Source organism: Chiloscyllium plagiosum, unplaced genomic scaffold (assembly GCF_037043375.1).
Source record: "Chiloscyllium plagiosum isolate Xiang-an unplaced genomic scaffold, Cpla_swu_hap1 HiC_scaffold_12, whole genome shotgun sequence".
Lineage (NCBI taxonomy): Eukaryota > Metazoa > Chordata > Chondrichthyes > Orectolobiformes > Hemiscylliidae > Chiloscyllium > Chiloscyllium plagiosum.
The window spans coordinates 66,018,600-66,034,450 of record NW_028270150.1 but is presented as its reverse complement, the minus strand read 5'-3'; the positions used below and the strand labels follow the sequence as shown (position 1 = coordinate 66,034,450).

At 38.5% G+C, this 15,851-nt stretch overlaps 1 protein-coding gene and 1 long non-coding RNA gene across 2 annotated transcripts in view; one reads left to right on the top strand and one right to left on the bottom strand.

Annotated features, from left to right (window-relative positions):
* The window catches only part of pola1 (polymerase (DNA directed), alpha 1), a 282,829-nt gene that overhangs the window by 32,678 nt on the left and 234,300 nt on the right, over positions 1–15,851 (bottom strand). The gene's annotated exons all lie outside the window — the stretch shown is intronic.
* The window catches only part of LOC148148544 (uncharacterized), a 54,415-nt gene continuing 44,863 nt past the window's right edge, over positions 6,300–15,851 (top strand). The window contains exon 1 of the long non-coding RNA XR_015758903.1: positions 6,300–6,428. This is a non-coding gene — a long non-coding RNA (uncharacterized LOC148148544). The remainder of the gene's footprint in view (positions 6,429–15,851) is intronic.

Sequence of the window (15,851 nt, the reverse complement as noted above, 5' to 3'; positions counted from 1 at the left end):
TAAAAAATAATTGCTGCATGCAACTGAGAAGGAACTAAGAACCAGAAAGCAGACTTTGCCTCCTTACCTGGTTGTAATGCTATGAATTAGAGACCTCAGACTGCAAAGTCAGTATAACTTTTAAGATAATGAAACCAATCCTTTATTAATAATTAATTGAAGGAAAGGGAATCTTCCCCACCCTGCAAAAGAGTCAATAGTGAAAGGTATCATTTTTAAAATCTTTAAAAACCTGCCATATCCACTGCATCTTCAAGAAAAAAAAATCAAGAGGCCTTTGTGAATAAAAAATTCTAATTCATGATTATAGAGTAGTGTGACAACACCAATATTTATAATTTTACTGTCAGCTTGTTAATGTCATTTCAGAAAACCTTCAAGCAGAAAGTAATAAGAATTTGTTCGCATCATGCAAGTGTATGACACTGGGTGTTCAATAGTACTGAACCTACTTGGGTTCCATTTCAAACATAATGCACAATGAAAAGAAAATCTAGAGAAATAAAGCAAGCACAGAAAAAGATGCAGATTTCTGTAAGGGATTTCTGGCTTTGTGTGAACAACCGAACAGTTCTGAAACAAAATATGCCTGTGTAGACACAGCGAATCACTGACACATACAGAAGAAAATTCTCAAATTTAATCACTTGGCTGGGATGGTATAACAATTACTTTAGCAGTAACAGCAACAACTTGTATTTATACAGCACCATTAACATAGTAAGCCATGTCAAAGCATTTGAAAGAAGTGTCATCAAAAATAAATTGATACGACAGGCACTTGGGGAAAAGAAAATGACCATAAGATTGGTCAAAGATGTGGATTTCAAGTCGTACATTAAAAACAGTTATTTGGTAGTCTAGAACGAGAGAAGTGCTGAAAAAGAAACAGTTGTTAATTTTGCACTTCTAAGAACAATTTGTAAGATACATCATTGCAAAGGAATACCAACTTTTATACTGTACAGGTGGAGTGTGCTAATTGATTCTCCATGGCACTGCCCCCTATCAATCAGTTCATGATGATTGATAGTTAAATCCAAGTTTTGTTTAAATTTTAAACCAGGAAGGTTGACTCAGATTGGTTCAGGCACTGCCTTCAGAAATGAAGCAGTGAATGGTTGTTACCTATTTCATTGCGTTGAAGCAGGAGATGTGTGTACATTTTCTATTTGCAAAGAACAGAGTCTGTGTGTTAATTTATACAGTTTCCAGTATACACACATATCACTCTACAAGCCCTAACGACAATTCTAAATTAGCTATCAGAGTTATTCTTCACACACTCAGGATTATGCAGTAAATATTACCCAATCACAGAACCACATCCAATGTTGGACACTGTTCAGTGAGTTTTGCAAGTGGGGATTGGTTGAGGACAGTCAGTACCTTGTTTATTGCAAATAGCCAAAAGGATATATTGGTTTCCCCTTGTATGTTAAAGGAGAAAAGTGGGTGAAGGAGATATTTAGGGAAGAAAATCCAAGGATAGGGTTTTTCCTCACTGAAGGCAAAGCTGCAAATATAAGAGTCTTGAAAACTGGAGATGTTAATTGCCTGTTGCAAACATAAATTCTTTATTTGAAGTCCGTTTCTAGTAACTGTTTTTTTCTCCCCTTCCAATTTTTAGACATCTCTACGAAGTGCATACAGAAAACACACTTTGACATTACCATGTTGTGGTGGCAGGATAGGCAATTGGAAAACAGCTCTAGAGACCTGACACCAGGCCATCCAGATGTTTTTCAATCACCTCAAGGATGTGGTTACTTTTTTAATTTCGTATTTAGATGCTGAATCTACTAATGCTATGCTTATCTTGTATTGGACACTTCAGCCGTAAAAAGGACGATTTTGGATAGTGCTTTCAGTGTGTTCTTCCCCTTAGCCATGTCATTTGTCAAAGGTAAACAGCAGACTATTTATTTTTGAACTACCTGGATTAGCTGGGACGGTATTCCAAGATAACTGAATTGTAAAGCAACAATGAAATACATCCCCATTTGTGCCTGGATTGTACTCAGACTTTGAATATCCTTACTCTGGCTAGAGACTATTTTTTATTGCTGTTGCTGTTTTATTAGCGGATTGATCATAAATGTGAAACTCGTTGTCCAGAGACTAAATTCAAGCAAATTAATGAAAACATTAATTAACTTTTTATATGGTCTTTGAAGTGCTAATATATTGATCTAAGAGATGAGGAAAACACAAATGCCTGCACATTGGTTAAAGATTCACATTAACATGAACAGTGACAGAAATGTTTATGTAAACAGAAAAATCCAAATTAATGTTTAGAAACGAAGGATGCAATGAAATGGTAACATGCAAACTGTGACTTGCAATATCAGACAGAACCTTGTGTACCTGGAAGTCGTGAGCTTGGAGGCTGGAAGGGCACTCACTTGATTGGGCTGCGGCATATTCAAAACCTGGTATTGTCTCACCTCCACCAGAATTGAGTCTTGGGCAGGAAGACCCATGGTCAGCCTTCCTGCTGCACCATTGGGAACCCCCATCCCTGAACTCCCAACCTGAGAACCCTCTAGCTTACTTTCCTTTGCTTTCCTTCCTAATCCCAGGATTCTGGTAAAGTTCTTATGGCAGCAGCCATGTCCCCATCTCACTTTAACTCAATGGTACTGTCTTCATTGAACTTGTCCACCAACATATGGGATTGAAATTTACCAAGAGCTTGGCTGAAACAAATGCAATTATTATTGTCAAGCCTTTTCTTATTCACGTCTGCTGAAGCCTCAAACTCCACCACAAAGGAGGACTAGGGCAGCAGTTGCATGGGAACACCAGCAAGCTCCCTCCAAGCCATATTCCAACCTGATGTGGAAGTATATTGGTTCCTACACCACTGATGGGTCAAAATCCTGAATCTCCTTAGCTATTAGTAGTTCTTCACTAAATGGACCCCACTGGTTAAAGAAAGCAGCTCCTCACCATTTTCTTGTGTAATTAAGAAGTGAAGCAAATATTGGCCTTGTCAATGATGCTCACATCCCAAAATTAAATGAGTCAAACATTATTGAAAATTTTTAGTTATCATAATATGCTTACAGAACAGGGTCACTGTATTCTGGAAAGAACAGATTTATGAAATACTTGGAGCATGTAATAATATTGTTGAAGGAAGTAGACTGTATGAGCAGGCATATAAGCTGTAGAAAGGTAGAACACGAGATAGAAGCTGAAAAGAGCTATACAGTCAACCATTCAACATGATCAGAGCCGATCTTGAGCACCAACTCCACTTACATGCTTGTACCTTGCATTACCTGACTTCTGAAAAACCAAAAATGTGTATATCCCAGTCTTAAATATATCTACCATTGGACAACCCATAACCATCTGGTGTAGAGAACTCCAAAGATTCACAATGCTTTCAGTGATTAAATTTCTCCTGTAATTGGATCAATTAAGAGTGACTGTCCTCAGTATCAATGCTGCATGTTATGGCATCAAGCAGCCCTAGGAAAACTGGAGTCAATGGAATTGGGGAAAACACTCCACTAGTTGGATGTGATGTAGCAAGGTGACTGTAGTTGTTGGAGGTCAGTCATCTTTACTTCCAGAGTCTCTGCGGGAGTTTCTCAGAGTAATGACCAAGGTCCAAACCATCTTCAGTTGCTTCATCAATAACCTTCTCTCCATCTTAAGGTCAAAAGTGGGGAATGTTTGCTCATGGCAGCACAATGTTCAGCACTGTTTGCAACTCCTCAGATACTGAAGCAGTCTATTCCCAAATGCAACAAGACCCAGATAATACACAGCAATACTGGGCTAAGAAGTGGCAAGAAATATTCATGCGGCAATGACCATCACCCTTCAATTTTAATGTCATTAAGATCACTGAATTCCTACTGTCAACATCCTGGGGGCTTCTGTTAATCAGAAACTGGATTAGTATGAAGTTGCCATAATCCTACCAGACCACAGGGCTCTCATTAAAGAGAGGCGACTGATGCTGGTTTAATCTGAGGGTCTGTATGCCTCAGACAACGGAAAGTCTTTTATGGTAACCTCAGCCAGTGCGGGAACTGAACCCATGTTGCAGACATCACTCTGCATTGGCATATGACTAGGCACACAAATACCATGGCTACAAGAAGTCAGGGATGTGATGGAATACTTCCCACTTATCTGGATGAGTGCAGCTCCATCAACACCCACAAAGTTTGACACCATCCATAATTGGCACAACATCTACAAACTTTCACTCTCTCTACTGCCAACACTTAATACCAGCAATGTGCACTGTCTACAAGATGCACTGCAGAAATTCACCAAAGCTCCTTAGAGAGCACCTTCCAAAACCATGACCACAACAGAACATGAACAAGAGGAGCAGATGCATGAGAACTTTATCTTCAAATTCCCTTCCAAGCCACTCACCACCTTGACTTGGAAATATGTCATCATTCCGTCAGAGTTGTTGAATCAAAACCATCAATCTCTAACACCATTGTGCGTGTTCTCTCAATAAATGGACTGAGTGGTTTAATAAGGTAGCTCACCACCATTTCTCAAAGGCAATAAGGATGGGCAGTAATTGCTGGCCCATATAGTGATGTCCACGTCCTGTAAATGAAAAAAAGCAAAAGTCAAAAATCATGATCTCCCTCCCCCACCATTTGAAACCGTGCCCCTTATATCTGTGTACTTGGTACCAGAGAGCAGATGTGTCTTTCTGAAATTATACAGGACATGGTGAGGCTACTCCTGGAATATTGATCTCTCTATCTTCAGAAGGATACCCTCGCTATAGAGGGAGTGTAATCTTTAGCAGACTGATTCCTGGGATGGCAACACTGATATATTAAGAGAGGTTGAATCAGTTAGAATTATATTCGCTGGAGTACAGAAGAATTAGGGAGGAATCTCAGAAACCTGTAACATCCTAACAGGGCTCAACTGAGTAGATGCAGAAAGAATGGTAGGGGCATTCATAACCAGGGATTATAGGCCAAGGATATGGGGCAAACTGTTTAGGACTGTGATGAGGAGAACTTTTTTTGCCTAGAAAGTGGTGAGCCTGTGGAATTCACTACCACAGGGAAAAAAATCAAAGTCAAAACATTGTATGATTTCAACAGGGAGTTAGAAATAGTACTTGGAGCTGAAAGAATCAAAGATATGGGGGAATTAGGTAATTGAGTTGGATGATAAGTCATGATCATGAATAGTGGAGTAGGCTCGAAGGGCTGGATGTCCTATTCCTACTTTCTATTTTTCTCTAACCCGAAGTCTCTCAGCATTTGTTCTGTCAAGCCCCTTAATTATTGTGTATACTTCATGGGCCTCATCCTGCATTTCAATCTCCAGAGAGCATATGCCCAGTTTGCCTTGTCTTTTGTCATGGGACAACCCTTTCATTCCAGCAACCAATCCCAGTTGGATTTTGTTGTACTTTTACAATGTACAACAGTCCCTTTCTTAAATATGGAGACAAAAGCTGCAGATAGTATTCCAGGTGTGTTCTCAACAAAGACCCGTACAATTGTGGCAATATTTCTTCATTCTTGTTCTCCAATCCCTTTGCAATAAAGATCAAGAAGTAGGTGAAAATGTGGGGAGGTTTTAAATAAGAATTTTATAAATATATGGAATAGGTTGTTGGACAAATGATCCCCTGTGGCTATTTGCTGCATACAAAGTGTAGGCAGGATGTTGTGGTGACTTATAATCGCTTACATTTCTTTTGACTGCCTTGGGCTGTCACTGGATTGGCTTGCCCACAGCCTCCTGAAATTGATTAGATTAGATTACCGACAGTGTGGAAACAGGCCCTTCGGCCCAACCAGTCCACACCGACTCTCCGAAGAGCAAACCACCCAGACCCATTCCCGTACATTTACCCCTTCACCTAACACTGCGGGCAGTTTAGCATGGCCAATTCACCTAACCTGCACATCTTTGGACTGTGGGTGGAAACCGGAGCACCCAGAGGAAACCCACGCAGATATGGGGAGAATGTGCAAACTCCACACAGACAATTGCCCAAGGCAGGAATTGAACCCAGGTCCCTGGCGCTGTGAGGCAGCAGTGCTAACTACTGTGCCACCATGCCATCCTTTTATTAGATTCCCTACAGTGTAGAAACAGGCCCTTCAGCCCAACCAGTCCACACCAACTCTCCGAAGAGTAACCCACCCAGACCCATTTCCCTCTGACTAATGCACCTAGCACTGGGCAATTTAGCATGGCCAATGTAAATGTGCAAACTCCACACAGACAGTCTCCTGAGGCTGGAATTGAACCTGGGACCCTGGTGCTGTGAGGCAGCAGTGCTAACCACCGAACCGCCCGACCTGACAGTTTCAGTATTTGGTCTTGCACCTCTCCGAGAAGATCACCACATAACATTGGGAAGGAGCACTGCATCATGATGCTTACTGGTTCCAGGGCTGTTTGGGGTAAGTGGACCAGCTCAGCTTTTCTGCCTTTTGTTAATAATAAGATTCATGTGAATGGAAAATGAAATAATCTGTTTACTGAAACAGATTCTGCGTGGTGTCCCTGAAAATTTCATAATTCAATGAAAGCATCATTTCGTTCCTTTGGAGAAGAACTGACAATGGTTACTAGCTCAAATTTAATAAATAAACCATACTACTGTTTGGCTTGATTTTTAAAACAATTGTGCCAATATCTAAAATGGAGGAAAACAACTACATTCAATTTAATCTAGCTTCTCAAGTTAATTACAATGTCTGTATAAAATGTAATTTCACATTAATTTCTTTACTGGTTTGCAGATGACACCAGAATTGGAGGTGTAGTGGACAGTGAAGAAAGTTACCTTAGATTATAACTGGATCTTGATCAGATGGGGCAATGGGCTGAGGAGTGGCAGATGAAGTTTGATTTAGATAAATGCGAGATGCTGTATTTTGGGAAAGCAAATCTTAGCAGGGCATATACACATAATGGTAAGGTCCTGGGGAGTATTGCTGAACAAAGAGACCTTGGAGTACAGGTTCATAGCTCCTTGAAAGTAGAATCACAGGTAGATAGGATAGTGAAGAAGGCGCTTGATATGTTTTCCCTTATTGGTCAGAATATTGAGTATAGGAGTTGGGAGGTCATGTTGCGGCTGTACAGGACATCGGTTAGGCCACTTTTGGAATATTGTGTGCAATTCAGATCTCCTTCCTATCAGAAGGATGTTGTGAAACTTGAAAGGGTTCAGAAAAGATTTACAAGGATGTTGCCAGGGTTGCCAGGCTTTGAGCTATAGGGAGAGGTTGAATAGGCTAGGGCTGTTTTCCCCGGAGCATCGGAGGCTGAGGGGTGACCTTATAGAGGTTTATAAAATCATGAGGGGCACGGATAGGATAAATAGACAAAGTCTTTTCCCTGGGGTGGGAAAGTCCAGAACTAGAGGGCATAGGTTTAGGGTGAGGGGGGAAAGATATAAAAGGGACCTAAGAGGCAACTTTTTCACTCAGAGGGTGGTACGCGTTAGAATGAAATGCCAGAGAAAATAGTGAAGGCTGGTACAATTGCAACATTTAAAAGGCATCTGGATGGGTATATGAATAGGAAGGGTTTGGAGGGTTATGGGCGGGTGCTGGCAGGTGGGACTAGATTGGGTTGGGATATCTGGTTGGCATAGACAAGTTGGACAGAAGGGTCTGTTTCTACGCTGTACATCTCTCTGACTCTATTCATCTTTTCCCAACTAAGAAAACAATGTATTTTCTTTTATAAAACAAAAAAAACTGTGAATGCTGGAAATCAAACAAGAAAATAAATTATTGGAGAAACGTAGCAGCTCTGTGGAGAGAAAGCTGAGTTAGAATTTCCAAGTCGCCCAGTGATTCTTCTTCAAAACTTTATTGAATGTACTTTGGCAGTTGAGATCATGTATAAATTGTAAGTGACTCACTTTTCGCCCTCTCCAAGAATCAGGCCTGATGTCTCCACTTTTACAGTCTGGTAAAGTCCCACCTGCTTCAGAGGTGTGTAATAACATCTCTCACCAGATTGTTTAGAAAAATAGATAAAATAAATACGTTTTCTTTGTCGTTATTGATGTAGGCAGGGTTAGCATGAAGCACCTTTTGAAGCAGATAGCACTCCCAACTGCAGCATGTCCAGTTCTGGAGGAAACGTTAGCTCCACCTCCTCCAATAATATGCCTGAATTTGTCTCTTGAAAATAAAAGAGAGTGTTCTATGGACCGGTGACATTTCTATTTCAATCACAAACTACTTCTGGCACCTTTTTGACTGAAACCTCCAGTTCATTCCAAAATACCTGCAGAACTATATTGAGGCTATGTACCCAATTTGACTAAAAGTTTCTGCATACAACGTCCATGCCATTGGTAAATGGGAGAAACGTCTACCTCCTCTAACTGAGTTGAGAAGAGTGGATGCTAACTACAGACCCTAGGACTCTCTCGAGTTCACCAAAGTGAATTCTTGCAAGGGTTCACAAACCCTAATACTCATTGTCCATTTGAAACATGATACTCAGAAATTGTAAAATCGTCCACCAGCACAAACTCAGTAAGTAAAATTAAATTGTCAGTTCATCATGGGGGAGCATCATACATAAACCCAAAGAAAACCACTTGTACCTGCCACAGATAGCCAACAAAGCAACTGAGAAATTGGTTTCAAAAGTTTTCACTTCTGCCTCTTGCTAATGCAAATTTGGAATATATGGATAATTTTTAAGCTGCCATCAATTGCAAAAGCTTTTGAGAATACCCACAAACCCCCAAGCCAGTTGTAGAATCACAATACAAATAGTCATTTTCTGTGGTGTAGTTCATATGAAAGTTCAAAGCACTTCAGTAAAATTGATGTAAATAAAGCAATTTTTTTTCTAGTTCCTCAGTAAATGGCTCAAGACTTGAAATGCAAAATCATTTTACACTCTTGATGTGAATTTATGAAACAACAAAGTCAAAGTTCATATTCACAGATATTTCTGCAACATTGATAATACAGATCAACACCAGAGATCCTCATTGTTACCTTGACTATTTAGCCTGAAACACATTCTCTTCCCTACATATTACAAGGTAGAACGCATCATTTCAAAATAAAATCGGAAGGACAGGCAGATACAAACCAACATAATAAATGGGGCAGTACACATTTTCCTTTGATGCACAATGATAAAACATGAAATGGAAAACATAAGCAACACACCATTCTTCGAACCTAATAGGATCTTGCTACACAAGACTTTGCTTTAAAAATCAAACAATTCGTTAGTCACTTTGACCCCAATTTTTTGACACAAGGTTTCTAATTGAAGGATAATAAGAGAAAGTACTACTGGAAAGGTATTCAACACTTCCTTTAAATGTGACAGTAAATGTGTGAAAAAGATTAGTTTTGTACTTTAGGAGAAATTGAGCTTTTTAAGTAGCAGTTGCTTATATAAAAGAAAGTGTCTATATAATCTTAAAAAGATATCACTTGTATACTAAAGCATTTTATAATAAACACAGGCTGTCAAACCTTACGAGTGATAAGTTATCAGCCATGTGTCAGAATGATCCTCTGAGGTTTGAAAAGCATGTGTTTACCATAACTGCTGTACATTAGTCTAACAGAAGTTATCAACCTCATACTTTCTGCAAAGTAAATTTAGTGTGAACAGTCAAATATACATTCTCATTGCTAGGATACGATGCTGGGTGTATGGTGCTGCATGAGTATTCAGCGTGAATAAAGATATTTTACGACCAAAATTTAACTTCTGCAGACCTGTGAAAAGGCTGTTTATAAGACGCTTGGCACTGCTGACTTCCAGACACCATTCTTAAATCAAGACAAAGCTGATGTCAACCAGTCTGCTACCTGTAGCTAAATAGCATTGAGGATCTGTTCAGTACATAAGTAATAAGGAGCACATTTGTGGCAACAAAGCACTTAAATTCTGTGGGTAACCTTTTCCTGCATTTTTCGCACCCCCCCCCCATAATACATTACTACATCGAAAATTATTAAAATGTATGCACCCTTCAATATTACAATAAATTTCAATAATCACATACAGTAAGAGAGGGAAAGGAATCTGTAAAAAGCATTTATGACACATCATTTTGAAGATAAACCATATGAACCCTGTTAGATTTCTCAATGTCCTGCTGGCCCATAAACATGGAATAGTCAGTCAGCTGGCAGCAAGCAAAAATTATGCAAATGTTACATTAAATGAAAATGGGATAAAGTCACTGAAATGGCACCAACAAATGCCCAATTGAACAATCAATACGAGGTCAAATCAGCAAAGTTACAAATTGTTCCTGCAAAACGTGTGATCTTTGGGGACTACTGTGGACCACAGCATAAAATTAGTCGAGGCTTTCCTCATGGAAGTAGTGGGTTATGCCAATTTTGTACCAAAATCACTGGACAACATAGAACGAATGGTGGAGGAATATATGATTGTGCTGAAGCGTGCAGCTGGCTATGTTAGGAATGTATTTAGCTCAAACAAAATTATCATCTGCTGTGATCTTCCGTTGTCAGCAAACCTAAAGTAAGAAAAATATTATATTTTGTTGCAGAAAGGGAAAATACTTCAGCAATTTTCTACAATTTGTTTGGGGCAAATAGCACTTCATGTCATAAAAAAAACAATAAATATTTCAAAAGAAAAGCATATATGAGAAAAATTAATTCTTATAATATTCAAAACTCGGTGAAGCAGAGGGAACTTGACCCCAATGCAAAGCATTTTCACTGTCACTCAAAAGTAGGTAATGCTGTGTGTCCACTTAGAGACAAAAAAAGGGTTATTCAGTATATTATTTGCAGTAAGGCCTGTGCTTCAGTGCCACCATATTACTGCAGCATTAAAAACTGTCACATCGCCAATCAATAACCCAGAATGTTGAAAAGAATTCCAGATCACCCTTTGTTAAATGAGTTACTATTACTGAAATATATGATCCATTTCGATTACCTAAGCACCATCATGCTCATCTTTCATCCCAATTACAACCTCTATCATTTCCTCAATCTAGAAGCTGTTTTCAATCAACATGTTCACTTATTACAGTGGGTTATGGTAGCTACCACCTCTTCTTGTATTGAATTCTTGATTGGACAAGCCCTTTGAATTTAACATGCACCATGATTGCATGTATCAAAAACAGGGTGCCAATCACAATCTTTTAAAAGGCTATTCGCGTTATACTTCATCATGGAAATGAGTACCAAAGTGAATTCAAAATACAGGGCCAGCATGTAAAACTAGGGTCCTCACGACAGAGAATGAATCTCATTATAGCAACCTTGCCATGAGTTTCTGCAGAAAATGCCTGATAAATTGATTTTATTTGTTTCTCCACACTTTGTGTGTTCCATTCTTTCATAATTGCATGCTTTAATCGCTCCTTTTACCAATTACAGGCTCTCATTTTCTATACATTTTTCTCATTTCTCCTTTTGCTCACTAGCTGTTTTCTTCTTTCTGGTGCTTTCTCTATTGAAACTGTGCACTGGAGGACAATACCATACTCTGAACAAGTAAATGAAAGAGTAAGTATAATAGGATTTTCAATTCTTGCGACAATTATTTAAATTAATCGGTTCAATTCCCTACAATAATGCTTGCAAAAGATTCTCAAATCATTCAATATAACAAGTATATAGATATGTAAATGCAATTTTTTAAACAAAAAGGCATTAATTTTCATCAATTAAGTACAATTGTCCACATTCAGTTTTTTCAATGCATCAGTGTGCATTGTGTTCAAGCTCTGAGCATTCAGTGACAGAAGTCGAGATTCTTCACCAGGAAATCCAGTTCCTATTGTGGGAAGTATTTTTTTTAAATTCTGGAAATGATTATTCTGGATTTAAATTATTTAGTTTGCTGGCAGTCAGAGAAATCCCAATCTTATCACTTGCTGTGGATTCAACCGAGATCTTGGAGATAAATGACCAGTGGTCTAATGCACACAATATTTTAAGCTGACAAAGTATTGGAAAGGAGATCAACTCTAAGTTTCAGTAGAACCTTATGTCACTTGAACACATGCACATCTTCAAATGGAAGGCTAAATAAGCAATGGACAGAAATAAGAAAGACATATTTTATCATTACCTAAAATAACTTTAGGTAATTGCCAGAAGCAACTATACTGATTCCCCACAAATATACATCTGTCTGTCTGATTTGGCAGTCTAGAATCTGGAATTCTAATAAACAAATAGGGACAAAATCCAAAAACTTTATTGTATAGATATCAGGTTTAAAAAAAATTTCAGCACAACAACTCTTGTGTCAGTGCTTTGTACCTTTAACAAACGAGATTTGATTGTATATGGAAGTTTTGTGTACCAACTGTCACCATAGCCTGGCATTGGTGCGAAATACAAAAATAAAATCACTATCTTCCAATAGTTTTTGAGTGTCCACAGATACTTGCACAATAAAACGGAGGAAGGCAAAAGAGAAAGGAAAAGCAGAAATGAAATAAAAGGTGCAAGGAAGCCAAAATTGTGCCAAATCTGGACCTCAATTCAAAGTATCCTGCACAAAGCACAAAGATGGTATCCAACTGTGAGACCAAACTGTTGATTCCAGCAATACAAGTAAGTTTTGAAACTAGGGCCTGAAGCCCAAGATGGTCCATGTTAGTGGTATTTTGTCCATCTGAGTCACAAATGCTGTCTTCAAAATTCTGTGTGAAAATTACATTTATAAAAAATTTTGTTACTGTATACTGAAAAATATTTGCTGCAATGATAGCACTGCCATTAGCTGCCATTAATCAGTTAGGAAGGGACACTGTTGTTTTGTTGTGATGTTCTTCAACACATTTAATAGATTCAAATTTTCAATATAATGTAGAAGAGTTACCCAAAAAGAGATGAAACATGTAAGAACACTGTGGTACTTATAAATGTGGTCATTTTGACAAGCTGCTAATGTACAAAAGACTTTAGTGGCATTCGGTTTTGATCTTTTTGAAGAAAAAGTCATTAATGATCTGGTTGATGGCATCCAAAAACGAGACATCAGCATACACTCAAAGAATCACTAACAGCCAGGCAGGAATCCAGCCCCCAAATACGTGTGCTTTAAGTTAGCATGGCAACAGCAATATTGATGTGTCTTCTCTTATTGAATATTGGTTCAGAGATGAATTGCTTGGAAAATCCACGGAGACCTCTCTCACCAGGACAGTCTAAAATCATGGACTCATACAGCCCAGTAGGTGGTCATCAAGTCCATCTTGCCTGAATGGGCCCTTTGAAAGAGCTATCCAGTGTTCTCACTTCCTTTCTTTCACCATGCCTGAGTAAATTTATCCTTTGCAAGCGTATATCCAACTTTCTTTTGAAATTCCCTTAAATAGCTCAACTATCTTGACAATAACAAAATCTCAAATCTCTTATCCTGAAAGGCTGCTATAAATGTCATTGTTTGGTAATACCATTTGTTGCTTTTTGCTTGAAATTAGTTCCTTCTTGGGTGCTGAAGAACCAAATATCTCCTTGACCCACTTGCATTCATCTCTTGTTGACCCACCAAGGTGCAAAATTGACAATGATTGTAAAATAGCAGGTCCACACTATTTATCTCCTCTAGTGATGGGAAGTTCTTTATAACATGAGATTGCTATGCAGCAATGACAAAGAGAAGCAAGGAGCCAATACATTTTCTCCCCCGACTTTTGGAAAAAAAAGCTTCAAAGCAGTCATGGCAAAGAAGAGGAAGCACAAACTAAAACTGATGTGCACTGGAAACTAGGAGGAAACCATGTGTCCTCACAGTTACGGTAATATGCCAAACTCAGAGGCAGCTTTCTCCGAGTAGCCTCTCCTTATTTGGATAATTGCCTAATGGTTTGCACAGAACAATGAACGTGCTATGAAACAAAAATCTAGCAACCTTAAATGTTAACCTAGTTCAAACTGAACTAATTTTCATTAATATTAAGTAATTTGACTTCTTTGACTACATATAAATATAGATAAAAGCAAGTCCTAACAAAGACAACAATTTCATGAAACAGAATTTCCAAATTTTGTTGAAGGACTACTATTAACGGCATCAAGGGATGTGGGAAATTGGAGTTGAGGTAGATCAGCCATAGTCTTTACTGAAATGGCACAGAACAGGTTCCAAGGGTTGTCTGGCTTATTCTGCTCCATTTTCTAATGTTATCTATTCCCAACACACACTAAATAATACTAAAAATTCTGAAAAAGACTATTGGCAAGACACATGGTGCTGAAAAATAACCATAAACTTGAATTGAAAAAAAAACAGACACCATCAAGCATTCACAACTTGCTTTCTCCAATCTGAAACAGGCATTAAATAAGGCTTGTAATCAGTGTGGTGAGCTGGTTAAACATACTTCCTTTCCCAGTAAGTCAAAAGTAGTAAATTTAATTCAACCAGCCAAAAAGTATTCTTGTCTGTCCTACCACAGCTGCTTTTCTACCTATTCCTATAAGAGTCACATATTGCATTGTTAATAACCTTCGTTTACATAGCAATATCATGCTTTTATGGGGCTTCCTCAGGGGAGAGATGGGTTGACAATATCCAGTGGCTAAATACAGTAACATTAGAGATACACAAATTGGAGCATGCACTTCTTTTTTTTTGGATCACTTTGGATTCAAAAAGAATGAAAAGTTTCTCCAATTGATGTTTACGGAAAGTTAGGTACCTATAAAGTTGTGTCAGCCAAGAAAACATGCTTCATTAATGTCTCAATACATTACACATTAGCTGACCTCACAGATGCTACACATAGCAGCCTGAAAGAAGATGGTAGTTTTGAAGTTCAGAGCATTTTGACTTTCACGTTTAATGAAACTGTAGTGCACTGTTCCAAAGAAGCGTTTAAGCCCGGGTTGTACAAGGCGGCAATGTTCCACAGATACCAAAGCTTGTTGAAACATGTTCAACAAAAATACAGCTCCTCCGAAAAATCAAGGAAACTGCTGTACAATTTATACATTTCGTCCACCTGCCAACTCATCTTCTAACCAATATTCCAATAGCTTAACTGAAACAAGCATAATTTTGAATGGAATTTGCACGCTATAATGCAGGGCACGAAATTTAAAAGCGACTATATATAGAGTATAAGAAATCAAAGTATGATGCTAAATGAAATACCAAAGACAAGATCCTTTAATTTCACTCCAAAGGCTCAGCCAGGACAGCTTGATACATACTTATTGTTGCTGTGTAGCCACAGAAATTTCTTTTGCTCCAGCGAAGCACTGAAATTTGTCGGGTTGCCAGGAATACCCCCATATATGTATATGATTAGCAGCTATCAAAAGATTTCTGCTATACAACAACACAAGCTTACTATTCTCTCAGCAGAACTCTTAGGTTATGGGTAACACCTGGATCCCAGTCTCTTGCTGCCAGCGTGCAGGAGAACATGCTCAGCAACATAAGAAGTTCTGCCTTTCTGCTATACTTGATGCTGATTCTTTCAGTGTTTTGGTTATTTTACAATAAGATGCTCATACATTCTGAGTAATTAGAAGTAAGCAAAAACAAATTATTAAAGTGAATCAATTCAAAACTTATCTCAGTCAATTATCTGCTCAATAGCAGATGGTAAATGGTAAGGCTCCCTCTTGTGCATGTGAAAGAGACTGAATTTGCCAAGGAAATTTATCAAGCATGAATGGTGTGGAAAATTGAGTTTGACCATTTAAGGTTAAAGATAAAGCAATTTTAGAAGGTATTCAAGGTGCAGATGTTCTGTAAACTTATACTCAAGGTAGTTAGATGCAAACACTGAAAGGCCGGATGCTGGTTTTGTAAAGTTAAAAGCAGGGAACAAACAGTTTGGTCAGTACACCAAGAAGCCAACACTT